This window comes from Schistocerca gregaria, chromosome 9 (genome assembly GCF_023897955.1).
Source record: "Schistocerca gregaria isolate iqSchGreg1 chromosome 9, iqSchGreg1.2, whole genome shotgun sequence".
NCBI lineage: Eukaryota > Metazoa > Arthropoda > Insecta > Orthoptera > Acrididae > Schistocerca > Schistocerca gregaria.
The window spans coordinates 227121166-227145278 of NC_064928.1; the positions used below are offsets into that span (position 1 = coordinate 227121166).

General features: G+C 42.0%; 1 non-coding gene across 1 annotated transcript; it reads right to left on the minus strand.

Annotated features, from left to right (window-relative positions):
- Positions 1–23672: 23672 nt before the first annotated feature.
- Positions 23673–23747, minus strand: Trnat-ugu (transfer RNA threonine (anticodon UGU)). The gene has a single exon. It is a non-coding gene; the product is annotated as a tRNA-Thr (tRNA).
- Between the last annotated feature and the right edge of the window lie 366 nt (positions 23748–24113).

Genomic DNA, 24113 nt, shown 5'->3' on the forward strand with positions numbered 1-24113 from the left:
ATACGACGAATTTACCACGTGCATTACCTATCTGACGTAATAATGAGAGTGGTAAAATGTCAGGTATGTAATTTATTGTAATAAATGTGAGCTACAAGCCTTAAGGGCAGTCTTATCTGTGATAAGGTGTTCCGTGATATTTGTAGTATCGTGGTATTACTTTGCATCTTGAGTTATTGCAATACAGAACAGTTTTTTCTCGTGGTGACTTGTTGGAACCACTTTCAATAGTCAAACGACTGTACCAAGGAGCGATAAGGAGACCTGCTAGACAGTTGCGCTATGTGGGTTGCATGTGAATCAGGCGAAATTCAATTCAGGTCGTTCGGATACTATTGGGCATGAATGAACATCACGTGTATCGATTTCCATCGCGCTGGGGTAAGTCCTCCGGGATACGTTTATTCTCCTTAGTGTGGAAATATATTTGGAGCATGTCATTCAAAAACGTTTGAAACGACATAGACGGGAGCGGGTTGTTGTTAGGAGAGCAGAATGTATTAGACTCGCGGATCATGTGGTGTTATTGGCAGAGAGCGAAAGTATGACTGAAATGTTAAAAGAATTGAACAAGAGACGTGAGTAAATTGGAATGAGAAATAATAAGAAAAACGCAAAATGTCCGGTGATAGGTGCAAGAAAAGCAAGAACAACTATAATGTTAGGCAGGAAGATACACAACAATTTAGTGTTTTTAGATAACTGCGACGTGCTATTATGGACGACATTGGAAGTAATAAGGAGGTGAAAATACGTATAGCAATTGCCAACGAGACGTTTCATAACAGGAGGCTTTTATGTGGGTGCGTTGATAGGGGATAAAATAGGCAGGCACAGTGAGAGATGAGGTGGTGTTGATTGGGAGAACAGAGAGAAATTTTAAAGGTAGCAGGATGAGCAAACACAATTGGCATGGACACTGAATGAGAAGAGATTGTTTATTGATGGTATGAAGGAAATGGTGAATGCAAGAAGAAGAAGAAGAAGAAGAAGAAGAAAAAGAAGACGCAGAACATACCAGGTGGTGGACAGCGTAAGAACAGAAAATAGTTGTGAGAAAACAAGAGGGTAACAAATGATGGGACTGCATGGAGAACTACATGTGAAGACCTGCCCTAGGGCAGAACACTCATGGTGGTGGTGTTGATGAAGAGGAGACTTATGTAGGACATTTTGCAAAACGCCCATTTTCTTGTAATCCAAATTTAAACAAAACATAGGCAGCTTATAATTTGTAGTCTATAACCGACCGTGAATTGCGTGACAGATGGAACTTGCCAGTATACCAGTTATTAGGACTTATTCCCACTCCACTGACGTATGGAGCGTGCGAACCGTGGCTGCTTAAAAGCCTCTGTGCGTGCTGTGCTTAGTCTCTTCTGGTCTTCACGCTTCCTACAGTTACAATACGTAGGCGGTTTCAGTATATTCCATTCCTACTTTCATCATGTAACGTCAGTTCTAGAAACTTTCTAATTAGGTCTCCTCGAGATACTTTACTCTTCCACGGGATAGTCTGTGTCTACCATGAACTGTCCGTTAGTCAGTAAGTGGAATAACTGGTTTTCCGACACATGTCGCCATGTAACTGTCGCTCTGTCTCCACGCCAGAGAGACGGAAATTCTGTGTGCCACATTTGAAGATGAGTCTGTAAAGGTTACAAAACTAGTTAATGGAATTACAAATAGTTCAAAAAGTGAGTTTTTGCAGTTTTCCGTATTTACATTCAATGCACTAGTCACAGGCTCTAGGCGATCCTTAGGGGATATGCTTAGTCGGTTGAGAGCGTCATGTGTCCCTCCGAGATTAATTTCACGTGGGCTTTAAGCGACTCACCGGTCAGCATTTACAGAGCTGCCAACTACATCTCACACCGGGAACATGACCAGGATTGGTTTGCATCGCAGCCTACGGAAGAGAACGCAAATCGAACGAGCATCCGCAGTCATTCCCTCCATTGACTACCATTCGCCTATATTCATCAGTTAAGGATTCCTCCGGAAATATTCCAAGTAGACTTTCTCTGGATATTTTACGTTTGTTTCCAAGCGCCTGCCTGTTCAATTTGATCAGAAACTGTGTGACATTCTCCAACGGGTCAAAAAACCTGTGACCATTCGTGCCGCCCTTCTCTGTATACATTCAGTATCGCCGGGCAGTTGTATCTGATTAGGATCCAAGAATCTCGAGCAATATTCGGGGATGGGTCGCAAGCGTGATTTGTAAGCAATTTCTTTTGTACACTGATTGTATTTTCCTAGAATTCTACCAACGAATTGCAGCCATCCACCGTATTTCCCTAAGACTGCGACTATGTGACGGTTCCATTTCAAATCTCTAGAAATTTTTACACCTAGGTATTCATGTGGGTTGAGCGATAGCGAATTTGACTCGCTGCACTATACTCGTAGGATAAGGTTATATCGTTTTGTGAACCGAACAATTTTACATTTCGGGAACATTTAAACTAAGTTGTCATGCTTTGCACTACACTGAAATCTTATGAAGGCGTGACTTCTTTCAAACAGAACTTTATTACAGGCAACAGCATCATTTGCGAAAACACTGAAGTTCCAAATAGACCGCGTAACCACGGCCCCCTTCTCCCCTCCAAATTGCTGTCTGAAAACTGGAAGTCCCATTTGTAAAACACCTTCAGAAGTTCGTTCACATTCCGTATCAGTTAATGTGTTAAAAACTTGACCTGAAGAAACATAACCCTTTGCAGTTGAAGACGCTCAGTTGTAAGAGAAGGTAGTTTTTCGAAAACGTCTCAATATTTATGTACTGAACTAGTTGTTGTACAATTCTATAATTTTCAGGTACATTCGGCGACGTTTGTGGATACTGTCTGACAAATGTGTTGCGAATAAAGTGAGTAGTAAAGAAGTAATAAAGTGAAACATCAAGCCTGATGCTGACACCTTACTGCACGATCAGCGAAAATGTAGAAGTGATAAAAGTCTTTTTCCTTTCATCATTATGTCAGGGATGTCAGAGGGGAAAAAAAGTTTCGCCAAGTTTCGAAATTATGTGTGAAGTTTGTTGGAAGTCGCCACTTGCTGCCTTTCACAAATGCTCGGTGAATATAGTCTCGATAATTTGCGCGCCATGAAATTATGCTGCCTTAGACGAGTACGCAGTTTTTAACTTTTAACAGCCCGACTTATTGCGTAAACCTATGCCTTTAAATGAAGGACGGAAGGAGGATTGCATTTAATGTGCTATCGATGTCGAGGTCATTAGAGACGGAGCAGGAGTTGGCACTGCGTCAGGGAAGGGTAAAAGAAGTCCGCCGTTCCCTTTCAAAGGAACCATCCCAGCATTTACTTGGAGCGATTCAGGAAAGTTACGGAAAACGTATCAGGATAGCCGGATGCAGATTTAAACGTCATCCTCCCGAATGCGAGTCTAGTGTACTAGTTGACAGCTCGTCGTGTAGAAGCTAGCGTTGTTGGTGATGGGATTCCGGGTTCGATTCACGTCTGGGTTGCTTTCTCCGCCCGGGAAGTAGGTGTCTGTGGTGTCATCATTTCATCATCATCCGTGAAGGTGGCGAAACTGGACTGTGTAAAGGTTGGGGCTTTGTACAGGCACTGATAACCGTGCAGTTAAGCGCCCCAAAAACCAATCATCATCATCATCATACCATGTAATAACCACTGCGGCAGCTCGTTCGGTATACATTTAAATGAGCAGATTAAGTCAGCATTTTTAGTATTTACATTGACTTCGTTCTTCATAAATGAAAGCAGGAACTATGACAAGACAAAGGAATTGGGATAACGAATGAGAAATACATGATTGTGCTTCTGTTTGTAGATGACATGATTCACGTTCACGAAATGACCTCCAAAGATCTATATACCACCTGAACGAAATATGCAATGAATACAACTTTAAAATTTCTAGGAACAAAACGAAAATAAGTGCACTCCGAGGAAAATACTCAGTCAGTTTAAAACTAGTTTTGGATAATCCTGCTTTAGAACTGGTCTCTTAATCTTTCATTTAGGCTACGCTGTAAGATCTGATTTTTACTCTGATACTTAAAATAAATTACACAAATTCTAAGCTGTTTGTTACACTATTATCTGAACATTGGGCAATAAAGTACAAAAAGATTGTCCCGAAATTCTATAACGTGGTCGCGGTTCCTGTATTATGCTATGAAAGCGAAAACATGGTTAAAAAAAAAGCAAAAAAATCACACGGCAGAGATGAGGTTCCTAAGAAATTCGAAGAGCTGCACAACAAGAAATGATTAGGAATGAAGATACTAGAGAAAAATTAAGTATTTTCAACAGAAACTAAAAAATTCAAAAATATCGTGAAGACTGGTGAGAATGCTACGTCCCAGACTTCCCCAAAAATATTCTCAACTACAAGCGGAATGGAAGACGTGATATTGAAAGGCCTCGGACGTGGGAGCAATTTCGTTTGAGAGACTATCCCGCGCGGCGACTACTGAAGTACTTATACATTATAGAATTCTTAAGTTATACAACCAAAATAAGTAAGTTTTAATGTAGTTAACGTTCACTGATGCAAAAAAAAAAAATTCTTGCTTTTTAAAGTGGGCTATGTTCTTTCTAAGGGTTCAAACTGTCTCCATGACAAATTTGAACAATATCTGTTAAGCGGTTTGGACTCGAAAACGAAACAGACTGTGTTACAAAGTTGAAAAGCAACTGAGAGAAAGAAGCAGCGTCGGTTTCTGCAGGAGTCGGCCATCATTTTGTAGGACAATGTTCGGGCACGCTCGGTTCAAGTCGTGACTGATTTGATCGGTATATAGGGATGGGGAGCGCCGCATCACGCACCACACTCATCTACATCTACATTTATACTCCGCAAGCCACACAACGGTGTGTGGCGGAGGGCACTTTACGTGCCACTGTCATTACCTCCCTTTCCTGTTCCAGTCGCGTATGGTTCGCGGGAGGAAAGACTATCTGAAAGCCTCTCTCTAATTTTACATTCGTGATCTCCTCGGGAGGTATAAGTAAGGGGAAGCAATATATTCGATACCTCATCCAGAAACGCACCCTCTCGAAATCTGGCGAGCAAGCTACACCGCGATGAAGAGCGGCTCTCTTGCAGAGTCTGGCACTTGAGTTTGTCAAACATCTCCGTAACGCTATCACGGTTACCAAATAACCCTGTGACGAAACGAGCCGCTCTTCTTTGAATCTTCTCTATCTCCTCCGCAAACCCGATCTGGTACGGATCCCACACTGATGAGCAATACTCAAGTATAGGTCGAACGAGTGTTTTGTAAGCCACCTCCTTTGTTGATGAACTACAGTTTCTAAGGACTCTCCCAATGGATCTCAACCTGGTACGCGCCTTACCAACAGTTAATTTTATATGATCATTCCATTTCAAATCGATCCGCACGCATACTCCGAGATATTTTACAGAAGTAACTGCTACCAGTGTTTGATCCGCTATCATATAATCATACAATAAAGGATCCTTCTTTCTATGTATTCGCAATACATTACATTTGTATATGTTAAGGGTCAGTTTCCACTCCCTGCACCAAGGGCCTATTCGCTGCAGATCTTCCGGCATTTCGCTACAATTTTCTAATGCTGCAACTTCTGTGTATGCTACAGAATCATCCGCGAAAAACCGCATGGAATTCCGACACTATCTACTACCTCATTTATATATATATTGTGAAAAGTAATGGTCCCATAACACTCCCCTGTGGCACGCCAGATATTATTTTAACGTCTGTAGACGTCTCTCCAGTGATAACAACATGCTGTGTTCTGTTTGTTAAAACTCTTCAATCCAGCCACAGAGCTGGTCTGATATTCCGTGGGCTCTTACCTTATTTATCAGGCGACAGTGCGGAACTGTATCGAACGCCTTCCGGAAGTCGAGAAAAATAGCATCTACCTGGGAGCCTGTATCTAATATTTTCTGGGTCTCATGAACAAATAAAGTGAGTTGGGTCTCACACGATGGATTTTTCCGGAATCCATGTTGATTCCTACAGAGTAGATTCTGGGTTTCCAAAAACGACATGATACTCGAGCAAAAAACATGTTCTAAAATTCTACAACAGATCGATGTCAGAGATATAGGTCTATAGTTTTGCGCATCTGCTCTACGACCCTTCTTGAAGACTCGGACTACCTGTGCTCTTTTCCAATCATTTGGAGCCTTCCGTTCCCCTAGAGACTTGTGGTACACGGCTGTTAAAAGGGAGGGCAAGTTCTTTCGCGTACTGTGTAGAATCGAATTGGTACCCCGTCAGGTCCAGTGGACTTTCCTCTGTTGAGTGATTCCAGTTGCTTTTCTACTCCTTGGACACTTATTTCGATGTCAGCCATTTTCTCGTTTGTGCTAGGATTTAGAGAAGGAACTGCAGTGCGGTCTTCCTCTATGAAACATCTTTGGAAAAAGGTGTTTAGTATTTCAGCTTTACGCCTGTCATCCTCTGTTTCAATGCCATCATCACCCCGGAGTGTCTGGACATGCTATTTCCAACCACTTACTGATTTAAATTGAGACCAGAACTTTCTAGGATATTCTGTCAAGTCGGTACATAGAATTTTACTTTCGAATTCACTGAACGCTTCACGCATAGCCCTCCTTACGCTAACTTTGACATCGTTTAGCTTCTGTTTGTCTGAGAGGTTTTGGCTGCGTTTATACTTGGAGTGAAGCTGTCTTTGCTTTCGCAGTAGTTTCCTAACTTTGTTGTTGAACCACGGTGGGTTTATCCCGTCCCTCACAGTTTTACTCTACACGTACCTGTCTAAAACGCATTTTACGATTGCCTTGAACTTTTTCCAAAAATACTCAACATTGTCAGTGTCAGAACAGAAATTTTCGTTTTGATCTGTTAGGTAGACTGAAATCTGCCTTCTATTACCCTTGCTAAACACGTAAGCCTTCCTCCCTCTTTTTATATTCCTATTAACTTCCATATTCAGGGATGTTGCAACAGCCTTATGATCACTAATCCCTGTTCTGCACATACAGAGTCGAAAAGTTTGGGTCTGTTTGTTATCAGTAGGTCCTAGATGTCATCTCCACGAGTCGGTTCTCTGTTTAATTGCATGAGGTAATTTTCGGATAGCGCACTCAGTATAATGTCACTCGACGCTCTGTCCCTACGACCCATCCTAAACATCTGAGTGTCCCAGTCTATATCTGGTAAATTGAAATCTCTACCTAAGACTATAACATGCTGAGAAAATTGATGAGAAATGTATTCCAAATTTTCTCTCAGTTGTTCTGCCGCTAATGCTGCTGGGTCGGGAGGTCGGTAAAAGGAGCCAATTATTAACCTAGCTCGGCTGTTGCGTGTAACCTCCACCCATAATAATTCACAGGAACTATCCACTTCTACTTCACTACAGGATAAACTTCTACTAACAGCGACTAACTCTCCACCACCGGTTGCATGCAATCTATCCTTTATATCTGTCTGTACCTTTGTAAAAATTTCGGCAGAATTTCTCTCTGGTTTCAGCCAGCATTCTGTACCTATAACGATTTCAGCTTCGGTACTTTCTATCGGCGCTTGAAGTTCCGGTACTTTACCAACGCAGCTTCGACAGTTTACCATTACAATACCGATTGCTGCTTGGTCCCCTCATGTCCTGCTTTGCCCCGAACTCGTTGAGGCTGCCGCCCTTTTTGTACTTGCCCAATGACATCTAACCTAAAAAACCGCCCAGCTCACGCCACACAACCCCTGCTACCCGTGTAGCCGCTTGTTGCGTGTAGTTGACTCCTGACCTATCCAGCGGAACCCGAAACCCCACCACCCTATGGCTTAAGTCGAGGAATCTGCAGCCCACACGGTCACAGAACAATCTCAGCCTCTGATTCAGACCCTTTACTCAGCTCTTTACCAAAGGCCCGCAGTCAGTCCTGTCGACGATGCTGCAGATGGTGAGCGGTGAGCTCTGCTTTCATCCGGCCAGCGAGACTGGCAGTCTTCACCAAATCAGATAGCCAGGAAGGGTTTCCTCCGATCCATAGCGACACACATCATTGGTGTCGACATGAGCGACCACCTGCAAATGGGTGCAACCTGTACCCTTCATGGCATCCGGAAGGACCCTTTCCACATCTGGAATGACTCACCCCGGTATGCACACGGATTGCACATTGGTTTTCTTCCCCTCTCTTGCTGCCATATCCCTAAGGGGCCCCATTACGCGCCTGACGTTGGAGCTCCCAACTACCAGTAAGACCACCCTCTGAGACTGCTCGGATCTTGCAGACTGAGGGGCAACCCCTGGAACAGGACAAGCAGCCACGTCAGGCCGAAGATCAGTATCGGCCTGAGACAGCCCCGGAATTGCGCCCTTCTGAGCTCAGCTTGATTCCTGACGTGAAGGTAGCGTTCTCGCTTTCCGCGTCTGGGTTCCCGGGTTCGATTCACGGCGGGGTCAGGGATTTTGTCTGCCTCGTGATGGCTGGGTGTTTTGTGATGTCCTTAGGTTAGTTAGGTTTAAGTAGTTCTAAGTTCTAGGGGACTGATGACCATAGATGTTAAGACCCATAGTGCTCAGAGCCATTTGAACCATTTGTCGAACTTTGGGGTATTCGGTTCGGAGCTGTTATGGAGATACGTCAGACAATAGACCGCTCCATTCGAACTACCTATACAACTGGCGTAGTTAGGGGTATCTTGCTCTTTCGACATCACTGGCGATGGCTTATATACATGAGCTGTTTAAAAAATATCCGACCTTTTTTAATTGTTGAAATCAACAATGGTATCAGGGCCCGCATGGGCTCATGTTTTCAGGCATATTTAGCACACATACCTGATTTTCTCCACTACTTCGGAACACTTGCAAGTCGTACACGTTGGATTTAGTATTCTGAGCAAAATGACGTCTTTACATCACATTTGGCTCCAAGCTTGGCGATTCTCAAGTTGAAACCATCGTGTGTTTGTGGACAAAGTAATGGGTACTGCAGGGCTAAAGGAGTGGTACAACCATTTCAAAGGTAGCCGCTAATCAATGAAGACAGAAGCCAGTTAAGGTACGCCCGCAATATCCGCAAATCAGGTCGTTACTGATCCCGCAATATTGCTGGTGAAGCAGAATGGACGAATCACTATCAGAGAAGTTGTAGTCTAATCTAAAAGCCGTAAAGTCAACTAACTAACTAGGTGTTACAATAACTAACGTCCGCCCGCGGTAGCTGAGTGGTCAGCACGACAGACTGTCAATCCTAAAAGACCGGGTTAGATTCCCGGCTGGGTCGGAGATTTTCTCCGCTCAGGGACTGGGTGTTGTGTTGTACTAATCATCATTTCATCCCCATCGACGCGCAAGTCGCCGAAGTGGCGTCAAATCGAGAGACTTGCACCAGGCGAACGATCTACCCGATGGGAGGCCCTCGTCACACGCCATTATTATTATACAATAACGAACAACTTAAATTGGAAAGAACACATAGAAAATGTTGCGGTTAAGGCTAACCGAAGACTGCGTTTTATTGGCACAACACTTAGAAAACGTAACAGACCTACAAAGGACACTGCCTACACTACGCTTGTCCGTCCTCTTTTAGAATACTGCTGGGAAATGTGGGATCCTTAAAAGATCGGACTGACGGAGTAGATCGAAAAAGTCCAAAGAAAGGCAGCACGTCCTCCTATTATCGCGAAATATGAGAGAGTGTGTCACACAAATGATACAGGATTTTGGCTGGACATCATTAAAAGAAAAGCGTTTTTCTTTGCGACGGAATCTTCTCACGAAATTCCAATCACCAACTTTTTCCTCTGAATGCGAAAATATTTTGTTGACACCGACCTACGTAGGGAGAAACGACCACAACGATAAAATAAGGGAAGTCAGAGCTCGTATGGAAAGACACAGGTGATCATTCTTTCCGGGTGCTATGCGAGATTGGAATAATAGAGACTTGTGAAGGTGGTTCGATGAACAACCTGCCAGGCACTTAAATGTCATTTGCAGAGTATCCATGTAGATGCAAGTATAGGTGGTCACATTTTTACTATCCCCTGTATGTGCATATCGCTTCACACGACCTTTGTTACCTCAATGTCGATATCGGCATCATTTTCGAAATATGTGAGCTTTCTTATATTATCTGTAATGTTAATATACAACATGAACAGTAAGGCTCCCAACACGCTTCCCTCTGGCACAAGTGGTTACTTTTACACGTATAGATGAACTCTCCATTTAGGATGAGATGATGTGTCCTCCCTACAAAAATATTTTATTGGCCGTACTTTATACGGTGCAGGCAAATGGTCAACTACAATTGCTGTTTACTGTGAGGTAACCTCTAGCGTATCAGAAGCAGTGTAGGAACATTTTTTCAAATGAGTATACGCACTCGTATTTCGGCAGGTGCACAGTTTTGCCATTTCAATTTTTGCACGTTTCACAGATACCTTTTCTAAAATTTCGAGCAAAACAAATCGAAATCTTTATTACATCATGAAACAATGAAGAAGCAAATGCGGGTTTGTTCGCAAGCCCGAAGCAACATCTGGTACAAGAATCATGGATTTTAATAAAGTAGCTGTCGATAGGTTTTTTTCGTTGCTTACAGATGTAACTGACAATCACAAACTAATGACTTCTCAAATAACTAATTGTGATGGAACAGGCGTCTCGGTTAATGCTAAAAACTAATCGAACATCGCAGCTTGCAAAGGGAACCGTCCAGTGCGATCGTTAACATCTGCAGAAAGGGGCGAAACTGCAACCAGCCTCATTAGTACGTCAGCAAGCGGAGCTGACATTCCTCCTACGATTATTTTTCCACGAAAGAAGAAGCAGAAAGAATTTGAGTTAGGACAGGCAGCAGGAGGTTGCGCTGAGGTCCACAGCACAGCATGTATGGCCACAGAGTCCTTCTTTGTATGGTTTCCACAATTAGTGGTATTTTCTAAGGCATCAAAGCAGGTCCCAGTTCTCCTTATATCAGATGGCCACTCAGCACATACCACGAACATTGACGTTATGGACTACGCGAGGGAGAGTGGCGTTTCTTTACCACCACATTGCTCTCACAGACTTCAGCCGCTTGATGTTTGTTTTATAAATCCTCGTTATAGTGATCAGCTTCGAAAATGGCTACGGAACCATGCAGCGAAAGTCGTAACTATCTTTGAAATTTCAACGCTTTTTGGTTCAGCTTTCGTCTAAAGCGCAACAATGAAAACCGCTATTAAAGGTTTCGAAGCTACTGCAATATGGCCCACGGACCCATCCATATTCACGACGCACACTTCCTCCCGGCACACACAACTGACAGCGGACGTGATAGGCCGTCAGATAAAGAGGTTATTATATCTGAACAATTGGAATTGCCTTCACCTAGCACACCAGCTGAAAAAGACGACTCAAACGGGCTGGATAATCAAGGGGACGAGGTTTCAGCGAATTGTTACAATGAACTGCCGCCTAAGAATAACAAAGTTATTGGGGCTAATTGTTCTAATCTTGGGTGCTCTTGGATGACAACTGACAACACAACCTCCTCATTTCATATTTCACCTGAGATTCTGATTTTCTTGTCAAAAGTTAACGAAAGCAAGAAAAGAGCGGGACTGAAAAGGGGGAACAAAGTTGTTTTAACTGATTCGCCGTACAAAAAAAGAGTTAAAAGTCATTAATGGGAGAAATAGAAAAAAGAACATTGACAAAGAAGAAAGAGCAAACAGAAAACTTTCTGCGAAAGAGAATAAAATTAAGAACTCAAAAAAGAGAGAAAGATTGTGAAGGTAAATGGAAAAAAGGAGAGAGAATACAATACTAACGAGAGTGATTATGAGGAAAGTTTTGACTGTCAATGTGTATATTGTGGTGGGTTATATTCAAAATCAGTTGGAAGTTGGGTCGCTTGTTCCACCTGCAAAAAACTGTCACACGATTCTTGTGCAGGAATAGATAGCGAAGATGATGAGTGTCTCCCCGTGTGTGAATTTTGTAAACAGACTCAAGAAAAGGATACGATTCATGAAAACTGTAGTTTGACATTAATACTCACTTTAAACTAAAAAAAATAACGAGCAAGCCAATATTTTCTGCATTTCGGATAATTTTATACGTTTTTGTAATCACTTGTATTTACCACCCCATTGTGACGCGTGCAAATGTTATAAATTTCTGTTTTTGAGTGAGAAAATATTGTTGTTTTATTTTATGGCAATGTTCTTGTATTTTTGTGATTAATACATCATAATGTGTTCATATAAAAATTTGTAGCTCTCTTATTTATCAATTTTGTACATTTAATCAAAGTTTTCAACTGTGTACCCCATTATACCTTGGATTCCCCAACGTGTCGGATAAGAAAGATAAAAATACAATCACTACTCGTTTCTTCAACGACAATTTAAGCTGTGTTCTGTGGTTCCTCCCAGAGTTCATCACGATATATTCCGAAAAAAATCATAGTTAACGAACATTATAAATTGCTCTAGAAACGAAGGCAATCGCAGTTAACATTTAATAAGGCCACTGGTATCCTTCGAAATGCAACTAATCAACGTCATGCAGAACGTCGTGGGTCACAGCGGATGGGTGGAATCGAAATATGACATTTACCCACGATCGCTTCTTTTTGTCAATTTGTGCCATTAATTTCTCTGCTCCCTAATCTGATTTCGTATCTCCCCATCAGCTATTCGATCAAAACTTTTTTAGCATTCTTCTACACCACCACATTTCGGAAGTTTCTAGTCGTCTCCTGTTTGGGGAACCAGGCATGTTAACTACTGATTCGCAATATATTTATTCCGAAAGGCAAAAGGAACCCCGAAAACAATGAAAATAATTTTGTTTATTGGTGATTGTACCAGTTTTATTTACACTTAGTGTGAATATGAAAGTATTTTAGTCCAAATCCGTATTTGAAGGTTCTAAATGTCGGTTTAAATGGCAGCTTGCTATGTAAGACATGCCCACTTGTTTCTCTGTGCCATCTTTTCTTTGAGATGATAAGCCTAGGGACATTTTACCCGTAGCTTTGAGCGTTCACCTATTGAATACATTTTTTCTTGTCTCTTAGTCAGTTGTTTGCTAGAGTAATAACGTTTCTGAACAAAACAAATGCCAAGATCTACCCACAAAGTTTTCGAAAGAAGTTCTAGAAGACTTGCAAGAAATAAAAAAGTAAATATCATGAAACAAATGTTATGTTTATGTACAGCATGCGTACTATTGGAAAGTGAAAGAAACTATGAATTTAAATGAGTGCATGTACGACGGTAAGTGCAATACAACTTTAAATTTTCCGTAACTTTTCTAACTAAATGTACCTTTCCTCTCAAACCATTTATCCCAGAACCATGGAATTCTAACGGTCAGTTTTCTTACTCGAGGGCATGAAGAGTCGAGGGATATGAAAGGGAAGCAGTGGTTGGGATGGGAGCGAGACAGGGTTGTAGCCTATCTCCGATGTTATTCAATCTGTTTGCTGAGCAAGCAGTAAAGAAAACAAAAGAAAACTTCGGAGTAGGAATTAAAAAACATGGAGAAATTGTATTATAATGAACACTATGGTCTTTTAATTTTTGAAATTTGCCCGCAAAACCTGTCTTTCAAAATTTTTCTAAAAATTTCACTATTAATATATTATTCATGAAAAATTGTCAGCTTGTTGGAAAATAGTGGAAATGCATGTAAGAAATGTTTTGTGTTTTACCGTTAATATAACACAACTTAGGATAAGGGTCATATAAATAGATCAGTTAACTGGTGGAGATGGAAGATACGTTCTCCCCGTGAATATTGTGTTTAAAAACAAATGAATATTTTCAAATCAACAGCTCATTTCATGAAGTCATAACTAGAAGTGAATAATCTCCACAAAAATTGGTAAGTTAATTACTTTGGTGCAAGAAAGTCTCCATCATTAAGGAGAACGATGTTTTCAATAACTTGCCGGCAGCCATAAAAAGCTTTACTACTGACAGATTTCAGTTTACGAGGAGCCTAAAGGATTTCTTGCTAACCATCTCTTCCGACACCATTAATGAATTGAATTACTTAGTAGAACAAGCGCGCGAGTGTGTGTGTGTGTGTGTGTGTGTGTGTGTGTGTGAGAGAGAGAGAGAGAGAGAGAGAGAGAGAGAGAGAGAGAGAGAGAGAGAGAGAGAGAGAGAGAGAGAGAGAGAGGGGGGGGGGGGGGGTCAAATAATACGTGTACTATCAGAAGTGTGACCAAATTTTCATTCCTCGTTCATGATCAGTCCATTTGCGGTCTGTGGATAATAAATTAGCATATTATTTTCCCATTGAGTATCTCCCCATTATGGATCAATTTCAATGGAAAGTACATATAATCTAACCCTCTTGTCTGCCCCACTTCTGTTGAAGGTTACACATGAGACAAATACCTTGTTGTTGTTGTTGTTGTTGTTGTTGTTGTTGTCTTCAGTCCACAAACTGGTTTGATGTAGCTCTCCATGCTACTGTATCGTGTGGAAGCTTCATCTCCCAGTACCAACTGCAACCTACATCCTTGTGAATCTGCTTAGTGTATTCATCTCCTGGTCTCCCTCCTCGATTTTTACCCTTCACGTTGCCCTCCAATATTAAATTGGTGATTCGTTAATGTCTCAGAACGTGTCCTACCATCCGACCCCATCTTCTAGTCAAGTTGTGCCACAAAGTTCTCTTCTCCAGTATCCTATTCAATACCTCCACATTAGTTATGTGATCTACCCATCTAATCTTCAGCATTCTTCTGTAGCACCACATTTCGAAAGCTTCTATTCTCTTCTTGTTCAAACTATTTATTGTCCATTATTCACTTCCATACGTGGCTACACTCCATACAAATACTCGGAGAAAAGACTTCCTGATACCTAAAGCTATACTCGATGTTAACAAATTTTTCTTCTTTAGAAACACTTTTCTTACCATTGACAGTCGACATTTTAAATCACTCCTAATGCGTACTCCCAGATAATTTATGGAATTAACTGCTTCCAGTTGCTGACCTGCTATTTTGTAGCTAAATGATAAGGGACCTATCGTTCTATGAATTCGCATCACATTACACTTGTCTACATTGAGATTTAATTGCCATTCCGTGCACCATGCGTAAATTCGCTGCAGATCCTCCTGCATATCAGTACAATTTTCCATTATTGCAACCTCTCGATACACCACAGCATCATCTGCAAAAAGCCTCAGAGACTTTCCGATGTCACTCACCAGGTCATTTATGAATATTGTGAATAGCAACGGCCCTATGACACTCCCCTGCGGCACACCTGAAATCACTCTTACTTCGGAAGACTTCTCTCTATTGAGAATGACATGCTGCGTTCTGTTATCTAGGAACTCCTCGATCCAAGCACACAACTGATCTGATAGTCCGTATGCTCCTACTTTGTTAATTAAACGACTGTGGGGTACTGTGTCAAACGCCTTGCGGAAGTCAAGAAACACGGCATCTACCTGTGAACCCGTGTCTAAGACCCTCTGAGTCTCGTGGACGAATAGCGCGAGCTGGGTTTCACACGGCCGTCTTTTTCGAAACCCATGCTGATTCCTACAGAGTAGATTTCTAGTCTCCAGAAAAGTCATTATACTCGAACATAATACGTGTTCCAAAATTCTACAACTAATCGACGTTAGAGATATAGGTCTATAGTTCTGCACATCTGTTCGACGTCCCTTATTGAAAACGGGGATGACCTGTGCCCTTTTCCAATCCTTTGGAACGCTTCGCTATTCTAGAGACCTACGGTACACCGCTGCAAGAAGGGGGGCAAGTTCCTTCGCGTACACTGTGTAAAACCGAACTGGTATCCCATCAGGACCAGCGGCCTTTCCTCTTTTGAGCGGTTTTAATTGTTTCTCTATTCCTCTGTCGTCTATTTCGATATCTACCATTTTGTCAACTATGCGACTTCAAGAGAAGGAAGCACAGTGCAGTCTTCCTCTGTGAAACAGCTTTGGAAGAAGACATTTAGTATTTCGGCCTTTAGTCTGTCATCCTCTGTTTCAGTACCATTTTGGCCACAGAGTGTCTGGACATTTTGTTTTGATCCACCTACCGCTTTGACATAGGACCAAAATTTATTACGATTTTCTGCCAATTCAGTACATAGAACTTTACTTTCGAATTCACTGAAAGCCTCTCGCATAGCCCTCCTCACACTACATTTCGCTTCGCGTAATTTTTGTTTGTCTGCTAGGCTTTGGCTATGTTTATGTTTGCTGTGAAGTTCCCTTTGCTTCCGCAGCAGTTTTCTAACTCGGTTGTTGTACCACGGTGGCTCTTTTCCATTTCTTACGATCTTGCTTGGCACATACTCATCTAACGCATATTGTACGATGGTTTTGAACTTTGTCCACTGATCCTCAACACTATCTGTACTTGAGACAAAACTTTTGTGTTGAGCCGTCAGGTACTCTGTAATCTGCTTTTTGTCACTTTTGCTAAACAGAAAAATCTTATTACCTTTTTTAATATTTCTATTTACGGCTGAAATCGTCGTTGCAGTAACCGCTTTATGATCGCTGATTCCCTGTTCTGCATTAACTGATTCAAATAGTTCGGGTCTGTTTGTCACCAGAACGTCTAATATATTATCGCCACGAGTCGGTTCTCTGTTTAACTGCTCAAGGTAGTTTTCAGATAAAGCACTTAAAAATATTTCACTAGATTCTTTCTCCCTGCCACCCGTTATGAACGTTTGAGTCTCCCAGTCTATATCCAGCAAATTAAAATCTCCACCCAGAACTATAACATGGTGGGGAAATCTACTCGAAATATTTTCCAAATTATTCTTCTGGTGCTGAGCCACAACAGCTGCTGAGCCTGGGGGCCTATAGAGACATCCAATTACCATGTCTGAGCCTGCTTTAACCGTGACCTTCACCCAAATCATTTCACAATTAGAATCTCCGTCAATTTCCTTCGATACTATTGCACTTCTTATCGCTATAAACACGCCTCCCCCTTTACTGTCCAGCCTTTCTCTGCGATATACATTCTAATCGGAGTTTAGGATTTCATTACTGTTTACATGTGGTTTCAGCCAACTTTCTGTCCCTAGTACTATATGGGCGTTGTGACCGTTTATTAATGAGAGCAGTTCTGGGACCTTTCTATAGACGCTCCTGCAGTTTACTATTAGCACATTAATATTGTTATTCCCTGTCGCATTTTGCCTACTCCTGCCTTGCCGCGTCTCAGGAGGCGTCTTGTCGGGCCTAGGGAGGGAATTCTCTAACCTAATAAAAAGCCCATGTGCACTCCACACGTACTCCGCTACCCTCGTAGCCGCTTCCGGCGTGTAGTGCACGGCTGACCTATTCAGGGGGACCATACATTTCTCCACCCCATTGCGGAGGTCGATAAATTTGCACACCAGCTCTCCGAAGAATCGTCTGAGCCTCTGGTTTAAGCCTTCCACTCGGATCCAAACCAGAGGACCGCGATCGGTTCTGGGAACGATACTACAAATAGTTAGCTCTGATTCCACCCCGCGAGCGAGGCTTTCCGCCTTCACCAACTCCGCCAACCGCCTGTACGAACTGAGGATGACCTCTGAACCCAGACGGCAGGAGTCATTGGTGCCGACATCAGCAACAATTTGCAGTCGGGTGCACCCAGTGCTCTCTATCGCCGCCGGTAGGGCCCCCTCCACATCTCGGATGAGACCCCCCGGCAAGCACACAGAGTGAACACTGGCCTTCTTCCCCGACCTTTCCGCTATTTCCCTAAGGGGCTCCATCACCAGCCTAACGTTGGAGCTCCCAATAACTAATAAACCCCTCCCCCCGTGTGCCTGCTCGGACCTTGCTGAAGGAGCAGCCACATGTCCATTCACAGGCAGAGCGGGCGATGCCACACGGCCAGCCTCCACATTGACCCTCCGCCTCGTGCGCCGCGAACGCCGCTGAACCCGCCACTCCCCTTGGGGAGAGGGTGGCCAGCCGCGCCCGGTACCCGCGAAGATGTCTCGACAGCAGGGACAGTGGGTGAAGCATCTAACACCTGGGGTGCACCATGCGACGCACTAGACTCCCCACTGCCGCTACACTCCGAGGCAGCAAAAGCAAAAACACACGGAAGAAGAAGTGACAACTAAGAAAAATACAGTTAATACTTAAATTAAGGTAGCTCGCTGCACAGCAGACGTGAAGCAGACGGCGGTTAGGGCGACACATGAACTTACCACATAAAAGTAATAACAGATAAAAATACATGTTCATGAACCTGAGAGAAAATCAGTCCATAAGTTTAAGCAAACGCTATCAGCAGTACAATGAGAATCAGCTTAATTTTTCAATTAACTCCTCGACAGAATAGAAGGAGTGACCCATGAGGAAACACTCCAGTTTCGATTTGAAAGCGCGTGGATTACTGCTAAGAGTTTTGAATTCGAGTGGCAGCTTATTGAAAATTGATGCAGCAGCATACTCACACATTTTTGCACAAGAGTTAAGGAAGTCCGATCCAAATGGAGGTTTGATTTCTCCCGAGTATTAACCGAGTGAAAGCTGCTTATTTTTGGAAATAAACTAATATTGGTAACAAGAAACGACAATAAGGAATATACATATTGAGAGGCCAAGGTCAAAATACCCAGACTCCCTGAACAGAGGTCGACAAGAGGTTCGTGAACTCACACCACTTTTTGCCCGAACCTCTCGTTTCTGTGCCAAAAATATCCTTCTAGAATGGGAAGAGTTACCCAAAAACATAATACCATACGACATAAGTGAATGGAAATAAGCAAAGTAGACTAATTTACTTGGCGAAGTATCACTCACTTTCGGTACCGTTCGAATAGTGAAAATGGCAGTATTAAGTCTTTGAACAAGATCCTGAACGTGGGCTTTCCACAACACCTTACTATTTATTTGAACACCTACGAATTTGAACCGTTCAGTTTCACTAATCATATGCCTATGCTGTGATATTAAAACGTCAGGTTTTGTTGAATTGTGTGTTAGAAACTGTAAAAACTGAATCTTACTGTGATTTAACGTTAGTTTATTTTCTACAAGCCATGGACTGAGGTCATGCACTGCACTACTTGAAACGGAGTCAATGTTGCACACAACATCCTTTACTACCAAGCTAGTGTCATCAGCAAACAAAAATATTTTAGAGTTACCCGTAATACTTGAGGGCATATCATTTATATAAATAAGGAACTGGAGCGGCCCCAACACTGATCCCTGAGGAACCCCCTCCCCCTTGACAGTACACCACTCAGATCCCCCATCACACTGTATTACGTTCCCCCATTCCTGTAGATCGTTCCCTAATGCTCTTCCTGAAACACTGTACAACTTCTGATTCTGTCAGTTCTTTCAGGTCCCATCTCCTTAAATTCCCACCTTTTTCCAGTTTCTTCAGTTTTAATCTACAGTTCATAATCAATATATTGTGATCAGAGTTCACATTTGCCCCTGGAAATGTCATACAATTTAAAATATGGTTCCTAAATCTCTGTCTTACCATTATATAATCTATATGAAATATTGCAGTATCTCCAGGTCTCTTCCACGTATACAACCTTCTTTCATGATTTTTGAACCAAGTGTTAGTTATGATTAAGTTATGCTCTGGGCAAAAGCCTACCAGGCGGCTTCCTCTTTAATTTATTACCCCCATTCCATATTCACCTACTACGTTTCCTTTTCTTCCATTTCCTACTGTCGAATTCCAGTCACCCATTAATATTAAATTTTCATCTCCCATCACTATCTGAATGATTTCTTTTATCTCATCACACATTCCATCAATTTCTTCATCATCTGAGGACTACTTTTACGACTTTGGTAGGCGTGGGATTCGTGGCTATCTTGGCCACAACAATGCGTTCACTATGCTGTATGTAGTAGCTTACCCGCATTCCTATTTTTATTAATTATTAGACCTACTCATGCATTAGCTTCATATTAGCCTTCCTAATACTTAAATCTATATCCGATGTTAACAATGACGCCGGTGGATGGACTATCACGAAATTACTGACCGTCGAGAATGTCACAAATATAACCGACAAGCTAATGGGCCCTTCAAAGGAAAAGGTTTTTTGCCAGAAAACGGGGAAAACTGAAACCCAGCAAATGAGTAAAAAAGTGTATATTCACTAACAAAAAAAATAGTGTACGCACACAACTTACACAACAATAGTCTGGGATTACTCTATTACGTAATACAGTTTTTGTGATTGTATCTTGCAGCTTTAGTTATTTTTAATTAAAAGAGGCTTTAAAAGGACAGAAAGAACGTGTTGGAATACGCTACAGATCGTTCTGTTAGCACAGTCTTTACTTTGTAATCACTTTCGTTGACTTCGGCAACTCTCAACAGAAATCTCCAACCTAACCGAGACAATGTGCTACGATACAGCCGAGATCATGACAAGAGAATGGGCTACATCACACTCGAAGTAAATGTATATAGGTAAGGATCCCCATGACCTGTATACGTCTGTTATAAAAAATCTCCAAGCCACTCTCCTCAAATAGACCGCAATCTTCTCTTGACCTTCAACTGTTACTATTTCAGAATTGAAAACCAGATTCAAAGAAAATTTGGCTACAAGGCACAAAACTAGAAAAATAAAAATAATAAAAGTGAGAACGTGAAACATGTTAGCAATAACCATAAACAGGAGATTTTACAGAAAATAAAATTGAGAATGGAAATTATTAATATTATCGACCGTTTAGGAACTCTAGGCTACGAAAGGGATGAAAACACATATCGAATAAGTGGTGGAAGAGTTAGTGTGTTTTAAGATTAAATCCAAACAAGAATTAGAGAAAAACATATCGACGCAAGGCCTCTATTACGAAAAATTGCTAAATCTCGAGACAAATTGTGTCCTTCTGTATTTGATGAAATGTTTTGGCCCCTAGTACGGATGAAACAGTATCTGCAATATCAACAGGAACTTCGGATATGTGTTTCATATTTCATCCAAGCCTGCAGTCTATAAATATTTAAACAAAATACTATAACAAAATACCACTACAGGGGAATTACTTACGGAGTAGTTCTTGGTAAAGAAACACAGGACACAATTACGTATGTGGGCTTAATACGAACTACAACTGTGTTTATAAATCGCTATAGTTGCCTTGGACTAACGACGAGCGAATATCAATATAACCTGTACGCTCTTCAAAGCTGTTATCCATGAAAAAGCTAAACCACGTATCGCGAACAAAATACTATTTAACACCGAAACAATGATATTAGCTGACAATGGGCACAGACTTTAGTCAATGGGCACTGTTGAAAATTTGTGCCAGACCAGGATTAGCACCCGAGTCCCCTGGTTACTAGGGAGAGGCAATGATCACTGTGTCCGAATTACACAGTGGTCAACAGAATATCACGAACTGCCCGAGCATGCCGTTCGTTAGATCCAAATTCTCAATTTCTCCATAGACTGCTAATGCACTGCTCCTTGAACATAATCCTCCTCCCCTTAATTATACAGTACATGGCCAAAAAAACAGACACCGAATATATGCAAACTTGGCCTTACGAACATTGCAGACGTCGTCTATGTAACACACGTCAAACTTCAAAGAATTTACCAATTCGTTGCATTGTTTACTATAGACCACAAATCAAGTAACGTAAAAAAAGCACTGCGTCTATTGAGATCATGATTCAGAGTTTAAAAAAAACTAATAAGTCGCCTACATATTACAGTTGCTGCCAAAAGAGGAGAACCATTATTTTCCCACAAAAGGAAATATAGTTAAAATGACGCTTCTATTTCGGTTAGTTTATGCGGTTACTAAAATTTGCCGTGAAAGTTACATAGTGGACTCTACCCTCCCCCCACCAGAAACGTAGTTATCGTGGCTGTTGTGAGACTTTTGTACACAGTTAGAGAAAGTGTGTTAAATGTGGCGCGGACGGAAACACTAGGCTACGCTACAGGGCAATCTGCTCGCACAACGTTTAGTCGGCATTCATAATGGTTGGCGTAAACAACTCTCAATCAAATTACCCACTTCCAACCTAACTTAGATCTCGGGCTACACTACCAATCGGCCTGTCATCACAACCAAATATTCATTGAGTGGGGGTGGGGGGATTTCCTGTATCTCTAGGAAAAACTGTCAGTTTTGTCAGACTCAACAGCAAGATTTACCAATGGTAAACACTTTTTAGACGGCTCGTAATTTTAGAATAGTCCTCTTCGTCTTACTTGGCATAAATTGTTCGCTGGCGTCCCAGCAGCTAGCTCCCTCAGTGTCTGCTTCTGCCATCGCACCACGCCAGTCTGCTGTTGTCCTAGCAGACCGAACGCACCGCACATCCGACACCTTCGGAACCACTCACTGGCCAGTTAGCAACTGAGCGGAACACTGTTTACATCGTGAAAGGAAAACTATGCAAAGATGTACACTTAAATGGCACGACTGAGTAGCACACACACAGTAATATCTGAGGAATGTCCTTCGACACGCGCAGAACGAAAGTCTTCTCGCGAACGTACAGCGTCTCTGAAAAAAAATCTAGTGACTGTATTCCGGCGTTACGGCCAGGTTCTCATACAAATGAGCAAAAAAGGGTAAATTTGAAATTTTTTTTGAGACAATGAAAATACATTCGAACGATCTGTTTGGGAATTACGAGTGACAATACTATGAGCTTAATTTTAGATTTTCAATAAAAAATGGCGCCCGTAATTATGATTTGATCAAGGGCTTGCGAGACTGGAGTACGCAGAGTGCGTGCAGTGTGGCACCTCAGATGTTACCTGAATTCAAAAATGGTTAACATCAGTTGATACTACATTATTTCTCTGAACTTGAAAATGGATAACACCAGTCGATAATACATAAAATTAATGGGAGCGCATACCTAACCGCAATGAAACAACCTTAAATTTAACGATACAGTGCTAATTCGAACTTTGAGTTCGATTTTGAGGGGTTTGTTTCACTCCTTATGCCTACACAAAAATTAGTTAATATTAACAAATGTCATATTATAGCTATAAGTTCCTAAGAAAAGTGTTTACTTTTAGGGGTCAGAGGTAGAAGTTAAGAGATCGAACCACTTTTAATTTATGCTGCATGCCGTTCTGAGAAAATCGTTACTCGAAAAAAAAAAGTGTTCAAAGTTTAGGGAAAACATTTAGTTATATTATTACTTCGATTTGCATGAACTGAGTGTTACACATATATTCTTAATGTCGCTGAAAACGAATCTGAAGTCAGATTTTCAATATTCAAAACAGCTAATCCAATACGGAGGGCAAACGATTATGTTTTGACCAATTTTTACCAAAAATGTATTTTCGTTATTTACGTTTAGTCTGCAATTCAAGGAGTATTTATCAGCCCTTCCTCTACCTCTGATTGTTCCTAGACAGCAACTTCCTGTTCTTCTTGGCAGGAAAAGCCGATCTGTCTAAGCTGGATATGCAGCACTCGGCAGCCTGCACTTGATATTCGTCCGTATTTTCGGTGAGTATGTTTGCATGCATTCTGCAGTATGAATCCTTTTGAGCACGTGCGACACGGGACGAGTTATCATCTACATCTATATGGATACCCTGCAAAACACATTTAAGTGCCTGGCAAAGGGTTCATCGAATCACCTACACAACTGATAATTAATTGAAACCCTCAGCTGCCGACAGGTGTTGTTGATATACTTCGATGGGGACAGCTGAAAAGTGTGCCGCTACTGGGACTCGAACCCAGGATCTCCTGCTTACAAGGCAGGCGCTCAATCCATCTGAGCTATCGAGGGCACAAATGAACAGCACGACTGCAGGAATTTATCCCTCGCACGCTTCCCGTGAGACTCACACCCCGAACCGCCCACAATCCGATTACGTAATGTACTTAATAGGTATTTGTCCATCCACTCATTACTGGCTCACACTAAGGTGACGATTCCCGTAAGATTTCCGGTAGCCTGTGCACATTCGCACAGACGAAGGTCAATGGCTGGGTGACGTTTAACCATAGATATGAAGATAGTAACTGTTCTAGAAAGAACAGGCGCCACTGACGACCGTGCAGCTCTTCTAGAATACATGATAGACCGGCCGATGTGGCCGAGCGGTTGTAGGCACTTCAGTCGGGAGCCACGCGACCGCTACGGTCGCAGGTTC